Source organism: Meles meles, chromosome 19, assembly GCF_922984935.1.
Source record: "Meles meles chromosome 19, mMelMel3.1 paternal haplotype, whole genome shotgun sequence".
Classification (NCBI taxonomy): Eukaryota; Metazoa; Chordata; class Mammalia; order Carnivora; family Mustelidae; genus Meles; species Meles meles.
In genome coordinates, this window is record NC_060084.1 from 39,294,177 (window position 1) to 39,311,965 (window position 17,789).

Here is a 17,789-nt window from a genome sequence, read left to right on the forward strand (position 1 = left end):
TATGTGAGAAGTCCAAGAAGGCCCTCCCAGGCCTTCCACACCCAATGCCCTGTGCTCCTCATTCTCTTTCTCCCTGGCCCCCCATCCACTACCCATCCTCCCCCTCTGAGTGAGAACCAGCAAAATGCACGCTTTCACCCGGACCCGAGTAAATCACTGAGTGACATAGAAAGTTAAGTTCAACACTAGGGAAAATTGAATTTATCTTGGAAATGCTTTATTCTTCCAAAAGTTCACTTTGGTAAAGTCTAATGTACAGGAAAGCATGAAATACTATGGCTACAGACGGAGTAAGTTCTTCCACCGAGAATTAAGCCTCGGGGTCCGAATCCCGGCTCGCTCCCCGTCAACCACTCTCTTTAACTCACGTGTCCATCAATGTCCCTGCTAAGTGGGAGTATTACGCACATCTCATCTCACTGTAATGTCACAAAACCCATAGAATTACAAATCAGCTTTAAGGTAGAAACCACGACAGCCAAATCTAAGTACACAACAAGTACATTAAGGATCTGTCTTCATTTGCCCTTCCATCCTCACCTACCCCTCTGCTCAGACCCACTGCATGCAGAGCTCAGCTTGAGGTAGCCTAAGATCCATTTTAGAGTGGGCTGAAATATACATGACAGTTCACGCTGCACATGAACATAGACAACTGTATAAAATATTAAAATAAAGACAGGAAAGAACAGAGGATTGCAGCAAAGCCTTTGGCAGACCTAGCCTTGGGGAATTTAGCAGCTGGAGATTCATCACAAATTTCATCTTTAATGTTATTTTTAGTTCAATATTTTGTAGCACTCAGAAGTAAATCTTGGTACGCTGTCGTCTCTCCCCTGGCTTCCTCTCTTCCGGTGTCTGATCCTTCGGTTTTCCTGAAACCTAATACGTTTTCAATAAAATTGATTTGTGACGTCGTAATGCTGTTCGTTACCGTCTCCCGTGCCTTGATGTAATGGGGAGAGAAGGATTGCATGATTTGGCAAAGTGAGGCGGATTGCTCTTATTGTGGGATAAATTGGCATGAACTTGGAAACCGCCCTGCTGCAACACGAAAACTCCCCCCCTCTTCTTCTTCCCTCTCGTCCTCTGCCATTTTGAAGTTCTGGCCTCACATCACAGTCCTGAGTGCACAGGGTTCACCGTCCTCCCTAGAGAGAGTCATCGTCTCAGATACTGATGCAAAGGAAAGAAAGAGACCTGGGCTTTAAATAATTCCTGCTCAGTTACTCTCTTGATACGCCTTTCCACCTGGCACCCTCCAGCTAGTGTGTTGCCTTGAAATGAAAGTCTAAGAAGAGGCTTCTGCCCGCAAGTGAGGGTTAGGAGAGGACGGGTTTACCACAAACTCCATCCTGGGGTCATTGCACACACTTTCCACCTTCTAGGTAGATGCAGGGAGAGTTAGATAAAGCTTTGTCCGGGAGGCAGCCGTCCAGAAGGCAGCAAATGCTAACTAGCTTGCCCAGCCTGCCCCTGAAATGTACGAACTTGAAGAAGCCCCCGAGAAAAGGACAGAATCCAGAAAATTCCTGATGGTTTTTTGACCAAAGTAGGATGGCCACATTGGGCTCATTGGTAGCACTAGGGCGGGGCTTGACTACTGACCCAGGAAAGTGAAGGCGTGGTAGGGAAGGCTCTCACCAAAGCTCAGAGCAGCTCGAGAGAAGAGGATACTCAACCCAAGCACAAGGTGAGCTGTGACATTTTCTAGATGGGGATTTCATGAACAGTTCTCCTATCCGGGACTTGGTGTTTCCATATCAGATTGGTCTGATGACCTTTGCCTCTTTTGCCTTTGACCCATGCAAAAGCAAAAGGAGAGAACTGTGTGGTTTTCTGGGTAATGGATAACTGAATAAAGCCCAGTGGTTTTTTAAGTAAAGATTCTCAGAAATGTTGATGCTGGAACAAAATGTACCTAGAGAATTCAAGTCAAGGATTTATGGAAGGAGTGTTCTTCTATGGGAACTGTCGGGGATGAAGGAGGAGGTGGGGGAAGGGAGGGGATGGAGCCCCCCCCAATGACGCCATACACTTCAGCTGGGGTCTTCTCCATCCCATTGAGAAGGGGCTCTGGAATGTCAACAGCACAAAGATTTGCCTCACCTTTGAGGCACAGGGTCTTGGCTGCTTCAGTCAGCCATTGGCTGAGGTCACCTCAAGGGGATTTCCAGGGGAGGTGACTCCCAAGGGTTGAGAACAATCTTCAGGAGATGTGTGCACTGGTTACCACCCAGCACTCATGGCAGCCAGAGATGAGCACACAACCTGCTCCGGGGAGATCTGGCCAGGCTGGACCTCCCTTAGCTCCTGCTCTCGGTGGGCAGGACTATCCAGTGACATCTCATTCCATCATTTTTCCTGTTGAGCTGAGTCTACACTCTGGATCATGAAGGCGAGAAGACTCACCGTGCTCCAGTAAGTTCTTGAACGTCACAGAAGATAAACGTGCTAACTAGGCATGATGCTGATGTCTGGCAGCATACACCTAGGAGAGGAAGGGTCAGGCTGAAAGCAGCAGAGGGACTGTTTTTGCCTCTATCCTGGGACATGACACTATCCACTTAAGAAGTTGCCATCAGGTTCAATGAGAAAAGACACTCTACATCATGTCTGGCACGTAGGAACCACTCACTAAACGTTAGCTTGTTGTTAGTATCCTATTCCCAAATGGTGAGGTCAGACCCATCAGCTGAGTTTTTCTTTTTAATGAAAACTCTGATAAGATAATCATTGTGAGGTGGAGAGGGTTTGACTCCCCTGCCAACTGGGATGATTAAAATGTACTTGATGACACCAGGGCAAAGACGGTCTATAGATTTTCCTAGGTGCAACCTCCAGTGGTGTAGCGGTGGTCACTATTGTTAGGAAGGGTTCCGAGGCTGGACCCAGACGGGGTTGAGGGAGTTCACTGATGAACTAATTGTGTCCTCCATACGCACCAGAGAAGGGGTGCGATCGTTTACAATCCAAGACAGCTCTGTCCTTTGGTGTAATCAGAACTCATGGCTTGTATGAATCAGAAAGCTCCAAGAAAGCAGATCATAGGGGATACTTAGCTTGTTAGCAGGGGTTGTCAGACTTGGGGCTTTCTGCTTTCTAGGGGTGAGATGGGGAAAAAGTCCCTAGAAGGTGTCAGATGCAAAGATATTTCCTAAGCAGTACTTGGATGCTCCCACGTAGGAAAATGAGAAAGTAGAAGGAGGAGAATTTCAAGAGGGAGAAACACCCCTTCATGACTGGCAGCCTCTATAATGACTAAGATCACTAGTATCCAAAATATATGTGTGCAATATATAGATAACCACAAAGACACAGTAAAAAGAACAACAGCCCAATGGAAAGATGGGCAAATGATGGGACTTCTTAGATGAAATCTAATGGTCCCACACCCAAAGTTGCTCAGTTTCACCAGCTGTCCGTGACAAGTAAAAGAAAACAGCATCACATGCCCCACATCAGCAGAACTTTGGAATCTGACCATATAAAGCACTGGGGGGTGGGGAGGGGAGGGCAGAGACCGAGTGGGACCACACGTCTTGCAAACCCTTGAGGGAACAGATTAGTCATGCCTAGTATGACTGAAAAGGTGCCGATCTGCTCTTCCAGAATTCTCTCTCTAAATGTAGACACTAGAACAGTGTGGCTCAAGGAGTCACATGGAAGGATGCTTACAGTAGCACTGGGCAGCAATCGTGATGTCCAAAATTAACCAAACTGCCCATCACCAGGGAAAGACGGAAATAGACAGTGAACAGATACAAGATGTACAGCTCACCTCGGAGAAGGGAAGAAGCGTCTGAGTTGCATTTATGTAGACGACGAGAACAGCAAGAACAACCCCTCCTCGCCCCACCAATGTTTTACATGTCCTATCCCAATACAGGGGAAATGTCTGGAGGGCTGCACACCCACAATGATAATGTAAGGGGAGATTGGAACAGAGAAGGCCACAGAGGATTTACTTTTAATTTCTATAGTAAGAACATATTCATGAAGTCTTTGAGTAATTATGTTAATTTTCAAAGAGCTCTAGCTCTGGGACCGTACATAGTACTAGAGGGCGGCAGGGTGGAGGTCAGCCAGACTGATGTGCAGGAGGCCCCTGCACCCACGGCAGCCTTGGGCCCCCTTCCCTTCATGTTCACTGGCCACAACCACCATGGAGCCTTCGGTGAAGCTGATTACTCAGGAAGAGCTGTTGGTAGCTTTCCTGCTAGATAGTGCTTGAAGACTTGTTCAGAGGGATGGGGATGTGGGTCAGGCAGGAGACAGAATTGCAGACTGTCATCATTCAGCCCTTTGAGGTCTTCTGGGCAGATTCCTGCCATCTCCCATACCTAAAAGCGGAACAAGGGAAACAATGTGCCCCAGACCTCCTGTTCTCCTTGTCCATGGTGCTGGATGGTAAGTCTCTCCGTATCGCTACGTCCATGGCATCAAGGGCAGGTGGCCAATAAATTGCTCAGGGAGAAGGGTTTCTTCTCCAGCCCTTGGGTCTTTCCAGACTCTGAAAGCATTCTAGGCAGAGAGATTTCCCCCCAAATCCTTCGGGGCTCTTTCCGTTGTGCGGACTGCTCAGATCATTCTCATTTTCGTCATCCACCGTTGCTGCATTAAAAATGGCAGCCTATCATCTCTGGGTGTCGTAGACTGTCACTCCCCAGGCCAGGCCTCCCCACCACTGGCTAGTCCTCTCCCTGGTCTCTCATCCAGGCCCAGCCCTGCACCGACTTTGCAACTCTCACTCATGGTCTCCACACCGGCTCTTGGGACTCCCAAGGCCAAGAGGAGACGTCTTGGAACCGCGGTACATTCCTGAGGCGGTCCTGTGAGATCTGGGGCGAGGAGGGAGGGTGAATATATGAAGTCTGTGTGGCCTTCCATGACCTTGCTTGTGCCCATTGTCCCTTCCCTGAATTCACACCACCCTCGTCTGTGTTGTGCCAAGCCCCTGAACCAGCTTGCACTCCACCAGCAGCGCCCCCTTCTGCCAGATTTCTGTGGTCAGGAGCACTGTGCTCAGGGAGACATGTTAACACAGAGTGAACTTGGTTGTCATTGTGAATTATTAAATACTTACTGAGCATAGGACATAGAGCCAGTCAGGACAAACGTTGGTAAGCACACCCTTAACTGCCAAACTGTCCACCGTGTGGGTGTCAGGAAGAACTCAGAAATGAGTGTGGTTTTTGGAGAAAGGACCCCCAGGCTGGAGCCTTACGAGGTGCAGGGGGGGTGCTCTGTGGTCCAGGCAGCCTCAGTGGCTCAGGGTCAGCCCATATCGGTTCAATTCTCCACCTAGACACCTACCGTCTTGAGGTGGTTGAGCAGATGACCCAAGGAGCTAAGCCTAGCCTGAACCCAGCTGTCTGTTTCCTCCTGTGGATAAGGGGCATTATGACCATGTCTGCCTTACCATCCCATGGACTTTAAGGGTGCAGTGGAGTCATGCACGGGGAAGGTTTTTTGCAAATGCAGAGGCCACCCCTGCACAGGTGTGCTCTTCCATCATCCCTCGTCCAGGCTCATCAGCTAAATCACCTGATCAGCAGAGATTTACTGAGAACCCGTCATGTGCTGGGGGTTCTTCTAGACTTGAGGGATGCAGAGAAAGACACAAACTAGTCTACCAGTGGGCTCCAGTCTAGCAGGAGGAGCTAGAAATAGAAACCCGAGAGCACAGACTGGCAGGTGTCATCCAGTGCAGAGAGGAAAGAAGCTCTGGGCACAACACAGGTCACTGAGTGTGGGGGAGAGGCTCCACAGCTGAGCCCATCCCCATCAGAGTGAGCAGCTTGCACAACATTGTGAAGGAGTACGGGACCTTCTTTCTCAAGAAGAGTCGTCTTGGAGAGGCTGTTGTCTGCTATGGGAGTGGAGGTCAAGGAGTAGCCGCATGGTGTAGCCGATGGGGACAGTGCCCCACTTGTATCATATCCCCGCCCTCATGGACACTCCCAAGGGACCGGTTCCTGGGGCAAGCTGCTCCGGCCACAGAAGCCTGTCCACCCGCAGGGGAAGCAACCCAGACTGCCAGGAAAATAACACCCTGGGACCATCCTTTGCCCTACAGTGGCTTCTGCCACATGGGCGGAGGTGGGGGTGATCAACCCCGTGGCCCCTTCTGCACGGCATCCCGCTGAGTCTCAGCAGGCCTGAGTGCCGTTGGCCCACAGCCCTTGCCAGCTCTCCAGTGCCTCCTGCATTACCTGCCTTCCCTTGCTTGTCCCCCCAAGTCCTACTCCCCCATTGATGCTTTCTGGGATTCCCTGCCAAGGAAATGCTAACGCTGGTGTCCTCCTCTAAGTGTTGGCTCCTAGAAGAACCCAACTTGAGACAAGACAGATTGGGGAAACCTGTTTGTTCCCCAGCTCACCCTTTGTGTGTTTTTCAATGGGCTGTCCCATTCAAGAAAAGTCTCTGCATTTCCATGGGGTTCCGCTGTGCGTCTGTTTCCACTCTCCCTGCTGACAGGCCCATGGTGCAAATGCCGACCTCCCTCCGGCCTGGTAAGCCCTGCCCTTCCCTCCCCTTCTTCCAGTCTCCCCATCCAACCCACACCCCTTGTTTACCAAATGTTCAATTTTGGTTATGTTACTATAAAAATCAAGCAGCTGGCAATTCTAGCTTGATTAGCAGGTCTCCAGTTTTGATTAGTAAATTACTGTGGTAATCAAGGTTAATTCTCATTGCAGCACTCAGCAATAGATTTTATAGTTTGCAGGGAAATGGTTTTCCTTCCTGGAATGGAGACCATTTCATTAAAGGAACCCAAAGATCGGAAAGGAGGGAGGTGAACCCCAGCAGAACTGAGAACGGTTCCTGCAACACCTCTCTCTCTCTCTCTCTTTCTCTCTCTCTCTTTCTCTCTCTCTCTATCTCTCTCCGGTCCATCTTCAGATGGGTTCTTTCCTGGGATAAAGGAAGCCTGCACAAGACCTCCTGAGAAATACCAGTTTCCCACCTCAGGGCTTTTCTGAGCGTCTTTGAGGAGCCAGGGAAGCAGTCCTTTCTGGAACTGGAACCAAAATGCTGAGGGGCCGGGGGCAGAGCTCAGGATCAGAGATGCCTTTGGGCAGATGACTGTCTTCAGATACCCCTAGGGGGGATGTGAAGGAGGGCAGGCTGCTGTCCCTGCTGGCTGGAGGCAGCCTCTCCATTCCCCACCCGTGGAGAGGTCTCTCTCTTTCCAGAGAATGAATATGTGTAGACGGGATCAGGACTCTGAGAGACACGCAGGTTGAGAGAAACCCCTTGAGATGGTAGAGACTCCAAGAAATAAGGGGGCAGCGGAATTCCATTTCTGACTTTGACCTGGGGCAGGTGTGTACACGGTGGACTCTGGATGAGTTGAGATTAAGGTGTCCTGTCCCGCAATCAGGAACTAGGACGAAAGAGAGATGAGGCTGGCCCTAGCCCACCCAGGATCTCTCTGAGAACTCATTCCCTCTACCTCTTACTCCCCGTACTGTAATCACTAAATGTCAGCAGTGGTTGCTTTGCCTCCCGTAGGTGACATTTGTTTTCCATATCTCTTTGGGGGATGGACCCTGTCAATCCACAGAGTTCATGTAAAACTTTGACAGCAGCAAATAAGTACAGCGGGAAGGTTAGTTGGTTGGCTCGGATGTGTGCTGGCCTGGTCCTGCCTTCTGAGTCAGCAGGCAGCTCACAGGGGGCTCCGAAACCCAGCCGGCCCTGCAGGCAGTCTCTAACTCACACACCTAAAAGTGTCCGCTCTCCGCAGAGCTGGTCTGAGCTCTACCTGAACATAAGGTTGAAGCAAGCTACCCCTTCTGTCCTGGGTCTTCTCCTATTCTATCCTCCAGATAGCAGGAACTCGTGTGAGCCCTGCTGTAGGTCCCCAGGACTCCCCGGGTAGGGACAGCAGCAAATTAAAACCCAGACCCTGCCCTTGACTTGGCCACCCTGTATTCTGGGGGTCGTGGGAAGGGACTTATTTCTTGGAGTCTCACATTTCCATATCACCTTCCCAATTTCCAGAGTCCTCAAAGCTTATGAGCACCTTAGGTCCAGCTGGTGCAAACGGTCCTGTTTGGGGTGTGGTTCACAGGTCTCAATTCCCAGTGTCCCTATGGACCGCACTTCTGTGGGCAGATAGAGATCAGCTCTAGAGGAGGCCAAGACGTGCCCAAACCTCATTTCAGAGTGTTCCATTAGGTGGAATGTGAAAAGTTTCTCTAGACCCTACAAAATCTTCAGATCCCTCAGGACTCTCGGGCAAGAGCTTTCAGATTTTCAGCTCTGTGTCTTTTGTGGGCACATAAAAACATCCATCCATCCTTAATGTTTTTCTATCACCAATGTCCTCATGTGTTCTTTCGGAGCAGTGTGAGTAAGGCTCCACGCAAGGAAAGAGGACCCTCTGGGGAAAGAACGAGAGGCCAGAAACTGATACAACTCTCCCAGTTTTCCTTAATTTCCTTAATTGCCTAAAAGCAATTAAGTTTTCACACCTGTTTGGGTGGTGGGGGCAGGATGATTGTCTGGGGGTGGGGAGGCGTGGATGAGGGGTGTGGGGTGGGGAGGAGGATTGCAATTTAGGAGGGAGACACTGAGCTCACTTCCCCAGCCAGAGCATCAGCCGGCCTCAAACCCCATCCAGCCTTGTCTACATGGGGCCTAATGCTTGCCAGCTGTATGACCTCGGGCAATGAAGCACTCCCGCCTTTGGACAGCTTTACCTCGGTTTCTTCATCTATGAAATGGGCACTGTAATGGTAATTCAGTCAGAGGGCTGTGAGGGCATGTGTGGGATAATGTACCTAAAATGTCTGAACCTTCTCTGAGAAGCTAGTGCTTGAATGTTCTCTAGGCCTATGATTTCACGAGTGACAGTGCTTCACGAGGACAGCTCCAAGGTACCATCTTGTGTTTGCTTCCTGTTAGTGTGTGAGCTATGAACAAAAGCAGGGAACGTGGCCCAGCCCAGGGCGGCCGTGGGAGAGCGTGGACACTGGGAGATGTGACTCACGGCAGCGGTCGATGGGGAAACGTAACACACATGCCTTTCTTATCCTGCTGCTCATGCTGATGTTGATGCCTGGCTTAGAAGAGAAATTCCTTACTGTGATATGTGAGCACTTTCCTGTTTTTCCCTCAGGGATGAAAGTACGTCCCTAAGTTAACCATTTTACCTATAACTCAGTTAAACTTGCTGGGCGACCTCTGTACCCAAATGACTGTGAATTCACGTGTGCCTGTGAATTTTCTTTGTCCAATCTTGCCGGCAGTTCCGGACCAGGTCTGACCTTCCTCATCTTCGTCTCTTTGTCCCTCACCTCCTGGTTCCATTCTTCCTTCTCTTCTCCCCGCTCCTCTGAATGGCTGCAAAACATCCGCAGGACGGGATGGGCAGGGGTCAATGAATTGCTTTGGGGAAGAAGAGATTTCAGGGTTAACGGAGAATCTGTGGACCACACCCTGCTCTGTAGACTGTTAGATACTGGACCAAGCAGTTCTACTGGAGGGCTTTTCCCAGACTCAATTTCACAAATTTACTTAGTATCATGCAGATTTCCTTTGCAGATTTCTGTCAACAGAGAAAAATGTTATTGTGTTGGTGCCCTGTTGATACTGTAACCATATCAGCCTACAGTAAGACTACAGAGTCAGAACCCAAGAACAATGGCTTTTGGCTTCACCTTCCTGCTAGTGATGGCAGTCAATGCCGTTTTGCCAAACAAAATTATACGCAAAATGGATGTTTTGGGGCGTAGCGCGGCAAGGAATATATGGCTGCATTTCCTTCAATAAATCTGCCTTCTTCTGCCCAGACAAAGACATACAACCTATAGTGATTGACGTTTTCACCACTAAATTATACTATGTCTGTTTCTAGAAGAAATGTCTCTTCCAAAATTAGCTAACCATCAACATAACATAAAATAACTTGAACATGGTGTCATTTCACAAAGATATTGATTCATGCAGACTTATTGGATTAATAACTGGTTTCCCATAAAAGTAGTCGTCACTATGTCTTTGGTAGACAGAAAAAATATACACGGTAGAACAATATATATTGGTACATTTAAGCCTGATTGCTGAGCTCAAATAAACAAAACAGTTTTCAAAGGCAACATTACAAATGAAAAGAGAGTTGACACAATGCAACTTACAAATGGATCCGGGGGTGATGGAAAGCTAATAAAAAAAGACAACGATTTATTTATTTGGGGCATTTGATTTTACTCTATTGGATTACACAAAGCTCTAATTTTTCACTGCAGTCAATCTGTATAAAAGTTCAACTGATGAAAGCATATATTTAATTCCCAAATGCCTTTTCTTTCCACCCCTACTTCTTCAGAGTCGGACAACCTTTGGTGTCCTGAGTAGCGAAGCGGTTGGCTTACGCTGGAACAAACAGACCAGCGGAGATATTTAAAGGCAATAGGTGATTTACTTGGTTCCTAAGGACAGCCAGTCCTCTCTTTCTCCCTGAGAATGGACTTTGCCAGTAGGTTGAGAAAATACTCTTCTTTGCGTTCTTGTTTTGGTTTTTTGGTTTTTGAGTGTGGTTTCTTCAGTGAGGTTCCATGGTAATAAAGTCATTGAAACTAACCTTCTTGGTTCCTTGTCTAACAGATCGTCCCATGGTGTGAAGAATAAAAACTGAGCACCTCACCGTTGGTTCGGCATGATTTGACTCAGCTGGCTTTTCTAAGCTCATCCTTTTCTTCCCTTCCCCTTGCCTGTCTGGTGCCAGCCCTCTTGGGTCTCTCTTGTTCCCACGCACTTTTGTCCGTCTGTTTGGACTTGTCTGCCAGTTCTCCACATTGTCGTGTCCTCCTTTCATTGGATGACTTCTCCTGACCATTTGATTTGTTAGAAAAAAATAGCCATGTCTTAGTTATCTTGTTTTATTTCATTATGCCATCTTACTACTGTCCTCTCCTGCCCTGGGGTAAAAACTCCACATGGGCCCACACAATGGTGGAAGCAGCCAGAAGGTGCTCAAGAACTGAATGGATACGTCTGTCTGGGACGAAGACTCAGAAATGGAAAGTTTTCATTTTAATTTGATTCCAACTTTCTGGCATGTCACGGTAGGCTACTTGGTATCTTCGTTTTTCTTCCTTTAAATAGAAGTGTTCATCTGCTGTCCAGAAATAGTGCATGGATTAACTCATTGCACAACGGAACAGAATAAAATATATTTATTTATTGACTAGCTTCAAAGGTGCTTTTCTGCTTATTCACCATGGGGTTAAGAGGTAGGGAGGAGTTCATTAACATGGAAAGCCAACCAACAAAGGCAGGGAGCCCCATCTTATCTGGGGATTAAAGCCTATCCGGCCTGTGAAGTGTCCCTTTGGAAATGGTCACATGAGCTTTTGGGATTCCCACAACTGGTTTTCCAATTTATCTTCTGGTGTTGAAACAGATCACTGTTTCTACAGTGGAACACTAGATTAAGTAGTTGTATTAAAAATGAATATTTTAAAGAGCTAGAATCACACACCATGAGATGACCACCCAAAGAGAGACATGTGGGAATGAGACCCAGAAGGGACTGCAGATTCATGGTTCAATTTTATGCTTATTTCCAGGCAAAAGCTGATTGAGTGAGCTGGCAGGTAGAGCGGGGGCCACCACTTCAAGCAATGTTTTTCTTCCGCTGGCCCCCTCTTCCCCCGAGTGGGTATGCGTTCGCATTAATCCAACAGTGGTAACTCTCCTGTAGCTTCGGGCTGTCCCAGATTGTTTGTAGCTTGATTTATCGCTTCTCTGGAGACTGGTGCAGACAGCCAATGAACTTCCCAATCCCTGGGAGGACTCGCTAGCTGTGTTTCTGTCTGGAGGCAGTGGGGGGGACGGCTCACTTGGATCTCTCTCTCTGGGTGTGAGAGGTAGCCTTTTGGTGGGGTCCCGGGGCTTTAGGAATAGTCTTGAATTCCCTCTGCCTGCCAAAGCTGCGAGAGCCTTGCCCATCTGCCTCGTGGCCTGTGAGTCTTGTAAGGCAGCAGTCCAGTGACATCCAGGGTCTTCTTAACTTGGCAGAACCTGGAAATAATAATGTACCAAAGAGCCCTGTTGCCGCTGACTTCGGATCCTAGAAATGCGCCCTCCAGCAGTGTTTGGTGAACTCCCTAATTCCTGTCCTTGCCTTGCAGGTCCAAAGTGGCTCCAAAAATTTCTGGAGACAGAAGACCCTAAACTGGTATGGTTCTTCCGGCAGCCAATGCACTTGACCCCTGCTCTCCTCTGCTGGTCTTTCCCGGGACAATGAATCAAAGTGTGATTGGCAGATGAAGTTGTTTTTCTGAATCTCATTTGCAATTGGAAAAGTGCAAAACTATTTTAATCCAGCACTTTGATACACAAATGAGAGAGAGGAGAGGAGAGAAAGTGCTTCGGGAGGAGAAGGCAGGGAGGGTAACCTCAGCCAGCACAATTTACCACCGGCCCCTGGAACTGCAGCAGCAAGAACCAGCTCTGGGATTCCTTGACCCCTGCTTTCTTGTGTGTCCCAGCCCCCCACCCCCGCACTGATTTGGTAATTTCCATCCCATCCTTTCGGAAGATAAAAGACACCATGGGCGGGATCCATGAATAAAAGTCGTTATTTATCGATGCCAGTTTTGGGGAACATTTTTCCTTCTGATTCATGAACCACTTTTCTACATTCGAAAAGCAGTTCATAAATCGTTCAGCGCCGGCAGAAATTAATAATAATGAATCCATTTACATAAAATAGTCTCATCCTGCCAGGTGCTGATAATATTGGAAACTAGAACCTCTTTGGGAAGCTGGATGCTGTGTGTGGGGATGTGTGTGTGTGTGTGTGTGTGTATTTTCTCACACTTCAGACCTCATGCCTTGTATCTGTGAGCTTAACCCAAAGTTTAATTATTTACTGTCCAGTCTTGATCACCAGGAGTTGTTATTTGAAAAAAATGGGACAAGATGAAAATAAGAGAAACAATTCAGTGTCCTGAGAAGACAAGTCACAAGCCAAGTAAGAATTTTTATCTAGCCAAATTAACCCTTTGAGCGGTTCTGAGAAATGCACCAGTCCAAAGCATCATTAATTCCCAGAAGAGACCATCACCGTTCATTTGTACATGCACACACACACTCACACAAGCATAAACAAACAGCAGGCTCCCGGGGCCATGAAGTGAATGCAAAGTCAGCAGGTTGATTTATTGTCAACTATGTTTTCCAAAGCACATGCCAACAAGCACAGATTCTAACCATTCTCAGTAGGTCTTCTGTGCAAAGAGAGTCCTGGGGTGAAATAAGCTGGCACAGCCCTGGGGTTAAGCCCAGTTCAATGGGTTCTTGCCTGTGATAGAGCACCACATACAACTAAAGGGATTGATGGGTTAGGCAAAACTTTCTGTCTTGGTTTGTTTGCTTTTGCCTTGGAGGCAGCGGGTTCAATTCTCCTACTCCTTGGCTCTTAGGACTTGACTATCTCTGGTCTGTACGTGGCTCTTTTCTTGAGTTGTACGTTTATCCTCTCTGCCCCTCCCATGCTCCTATTTCTATAGGCAACGTGTGAATTTTGTTTAGCGTGCATTTTTGTTGTGTTTGCATGTATCTTCAATGTGTATAAAGGCTGCGGTGCTATTTTTCTCACCGCCTGTCTGTCCCGTCTCTCAAGGGCACCGTGATCCTCCTGTGGACACACGTGGCCCTATAAACACACCGTGGGATGCTTCTGGTCCCACACGATGCTCCACAATGCCCGTACATTCTCCCAGGAGAGGGCATCCGTGTCGCAACCAGGTTGCAACGTGGCAGGAGCATACTCTGGGATGAGAGTGAGGGTTTCTTTGGGACAGATGTCCAGTGGCAGAATTGCTGGGTCCTAGCATGTACGTCTATTAAACTTGACTAGGCGGCACGGCTTCTCCTAGCGTGGTGGCCTCGGTCTGCACGCCCACCAGCAGTGATGAAAGCCCCGCACGCCTGCCAACACGTGGCACTCTCCGGCTGTCTGTTTTGCCAGTCTAAATGGTGCGAAGTGCGATCTTGTTCTAATGGCATTTTTCTAATTACTAATAAATGTGAGCCTCTCTTTATGTGCTTATTAATTAGCCTTTTGCATCTCTTCTGTAAATTGACTATTTATAGCCTTTGTACATTTTTTCCCCCTTCTCAGGCTGCTGTCTTCTTTTCGTGGATTTCTGGGACTTTCTTGTTGGTTTCTTGACTTTCTGTGAGGTTTTGGACCTCACAGCCACCTTGACCCATTCCATCACTGTCTACTCACTGTCCACAGTGTCTCCAGAAATTCTCTGCCCTTTCTACCATTCTGTGGTAGGAAGACTTCTTGGGTAGTCCCTAGTGAGCCCTGCTTGGTGGTATTTCCTTGGTGGTAGAAACTTCTCGCCTCCAAGGTGGACCCAAGCAAGGGACCAACTTCTGAGCGAGGGGTCACAGCCGACAGGAGGAGAGGCTCCTTCGTGATTAGGTCAGAACAGATCGTGGCCTTCACTGTGCTGACGGGCTATGGAGGAAGGAAGCTGCTGTGTGGGAGGCCCAGGGAACCAGGAGTTGAGAGTAGCCTTGGGCCCACAGTCTGCGGAGAACAGAGCTTGGAAGTGGATGGTTCCCTGAGTCGACTGGACCTGCCTGGAGCTTGGGTCATGCCCTTGGTTGGACTGCATGACAGACCTTGGTGTAGAAACCCCCTCTGAGGCCCACCCAGGGTTCCCAGCTGCAAGGGCAAATAGTGTGTGCTACTGGAAGGCTCTGGGCCTTGAGATCATCTGTTAGCCTGGTTCAAGCACCCCGGGCCCATTCTGGGTTGCATACCCTTAGGAAAGTCTTGAAACTATCTCAATTTCCACCTCATTTGCCATGTTAGGAAGAGATCCAGCTGTACTGTTCCACAGAACCATGGTGAATTTCTGACCTGCTGCCACCGGCCTCTCTCTGGAGGGGAGGGAATGTGGGGAAATGGCTTCTGGCAGCGGATCCCTCACAGAGTGCCCTTAGTGAAAGAGGAGCTCCAGTTGTTTGGTGTGTGTGTCCTCCGGGAAGGGCCGTTGGAGCAACGTTGTCCCACATTGGTATGACAGCGAGCCTTTTCCTGGCCCCTCATTCCCAGTGGCTTAGTCTTTGGAACAGGAACCCTCGAAAAGGTGGATTGTTCTGGAAGCTTCCTCAGAGAGAGAGCTCCCTTCGTAGGGGGCAAGACCGCTTTGAGGGAACAATCCTGTGTTCTACAGCAGACTTTCCTATTGACTGGCTGTGCTCCCTTGAGGGGGTTCACTCCTTTTTCTGGCCTCAGTTTCCCCATCTGATGAATGAAGCAGGTGCACCGGGTGACTTCTTTCCATTTTAATGGCTACATGGAATGGAGCCATCTTTGTCCCCAAGGAAGAAGAGGAAGCCCTCACAGGGTAGGGATTTTCACAGTCTGGAGGAAGAGGAAGGTGCCCACTGGAACTCACCTGCAGCAAGTTCAGGCCAAGATTGAAGGATTGCTGTTTCCTCTGTCTGCAAGAGTTGCCCTGTCAGTCCCTCCTGGTGGTTCAGTACCCGCGTCCCCTACGGGGGACCTCCGGCTCTCTTGGCTGAGATCCGATCTGTTAAAAGAGCTCCCATGTTCTACGGTGGTCTCTTGTCTCCTATCACAGCCACAATGCGTTCTGACAACGATTCCTGCCTTTAATTTCTGAGTCTGTGTTGGGGGAGAAATGAAATGTGTGTGAATCTGGCTCACATTTATGTTCAGGGAAGTCTCACCCAGGCAGCTTTTTGAAATCATTCTTCCCAGGGAGGGAGTCCCACTGCTCCTCTGATCCGCAGAGACAGATAAGGAGACACCAAAGTCGTTCTGGATGGGTCTGTAACTTTGCAAAACACCAGGCAGGGACATAAATTCCACTGTGAGCAGCCTACAGTGGGTATGAACTGATTTTGGGGAGAATGTGGTTTTGTGTTAGAGCCTCAGGAAACGTACGTGCCGTACAGATTGTCTGTACACCCAAGGCTGTTGATTAAACAGGACCACAGGTGGCTCTGGTTAGAGAAAGAGACTATGACCTACTGATGTGGCATCTGATTAACTTCTGCTGCCTTTACCCTATAGCTTCAGTGGTCATTGAGGAGCCTGTGAAATGCCATGAAAAAAACACCAACTACCATTACTACAAATACTATGACTACTCCGAACACTGCTTATTGAGCTCTGCTGTGTGGCTTTGGTGTGCCATCTTGCTGAACCCTCAAACCACCACATGAAGTAAATATGCCTATTATCTGCATTTTACAAGAAAGTAAGCAAAGGTGTGCTTTAGGATTACCAGGGAGGTGACAGTAACCAAAGATCCATTCGTCACAAAGAAAGAAACTGTGAACACAACTGAGACACAAATAACAGATCGGGAAAAGGTATTTGCAAATGTCTCTGACCAACATGGGGTTGTATGTAGGTAATACAAAGAACGCTAGAAAAGGTAGAAGAAAGAAACAACCTACAGAAAGGGATGAAGGGACGAAATAAGTAACTTACAAAAGAAGAAATCCAAAATATTAATGCATACAGATGCTCAGACCCATTAGAAATCAGAGAAATGTCAATTAAGACAAGGGGAAGATGTTCCTTTCTATGTACTGTATCTATTGGATGGCATAAATCAGCCTCATGAGGCTGACCACTGGCCGGACATGGGGCTGCGGGAACTCTCACACGGAGCTAGATGACGTTTCGAACGATGCAAGCATTCTGGAGAACAGTCAGGCACGGGGAGCCAAATGACAACCTAGATCCACTCTGACTGGGCAGTTCTACTCAGTACACATGGCTAAGAAATTCTCATAGAGGTCCCCAGAAGGGCCTGGGCAAAGGTGTTCGTTCCTGCCTTGCCTGTGGGGATGGGGAGCTGGAAGCCACATGGGCATCCACCCCGGACGCGCAAAGGGCTGTGTCATCTGGCGGATCCCCTCCTCAGGGTATCATGCAGCAGTAGAAGCTTCAGACTGTGTCATCACTTGGCAACAGGCATGGGCATAAAAAACCATGCTCTGTGAAAACAGTAAGACACAGAATAAGATAATTAATGCACCGCCATTTGCACAAAAAAAAAAAAAAAAACAAAACAAAACAAAAAAAACCACCTGCACAAGAAACGTCCAATCACACTTGGAAAGAAACATCGAAAGGGAATGGGAGCAGGGGTGGCCAAGCATTAAAGGCAAGGGAGGTAGCTAGAGGAGGTGGGGATTTGGGGACAGTATTTCTTGCTACTTTATATGGGAGAGAAAGGATCTGAACTTGCTCAAAGGCTCACAGGGAGAAGTCAGTGAAGGGCAGGGGTGTAGAGGCAGAGGACTGAGAGGTGAGGGATGGGGAGGGGCCCGATGAGAAAGGAAGGGATGAATGTCCAGGCACAGGTGTGGAGTGTGTGATCTGGACAGGTAGAGGGGAAAAAAGATAAACAGGGTTAACTCTTGAGGATGGGGTTCAGGAAAGTGAAGGGGCTCTCATTCAATCACCTTATGAGGATAGAGACATGGATGGCATGGTGAGAGTTTCAGGAGAGTAGAGAAGGTGGAAACGAGCTAGGGAAAGGATTGGGGGGCAAGCAGAGGGCCCAGTGAGGTGGTGACCACTAGGGGAACAGAGCAGGTAAACAGGGGCTGATTCTGGGCAGGAGGGCTGGGGGACAGAAGGGTGAGTGACTGTGCCGATGGGCCCTGGATTGGGAAGAAGGGAAGAGACATGAACGACAATAGGAAGAGTCTGAGGGTTGAGAGTTCTGAAGAACACGTGAGGCCAAGAATACCAGCACGGTGTT

At 48.5% G+C, this 17,789-nt stretch overlaps 1 long non-coding RNA gene across 1 annotated transcript in view; it reads left to right on the top strand.

Moving 5' to 3' along the window:
• The window catches only part of LOC123931082, a 48,054-nt gene extending 35,483 nt beyond the window's left edge, over positions 1-12,571 (top strand). Inside the window, exons 2-5 of the long non-coding RNA XR_006816219.1 lie at positions 10,618-11,078; positions 11,583-11,674; positions 12,147-12,193; positions 12,282-12,571. This is a non-coding gene — a long non-coding RNA (uncharacterized LOC123931082). The remainder of the gene's footprint in view (positions 1-10,617; positions 11,079-11,582; positions 11,675-12,146; positions 12,194-12,281) is intronic.
• Positions 12,572-17,789: the final 5,218 nt, after the last annotated feature.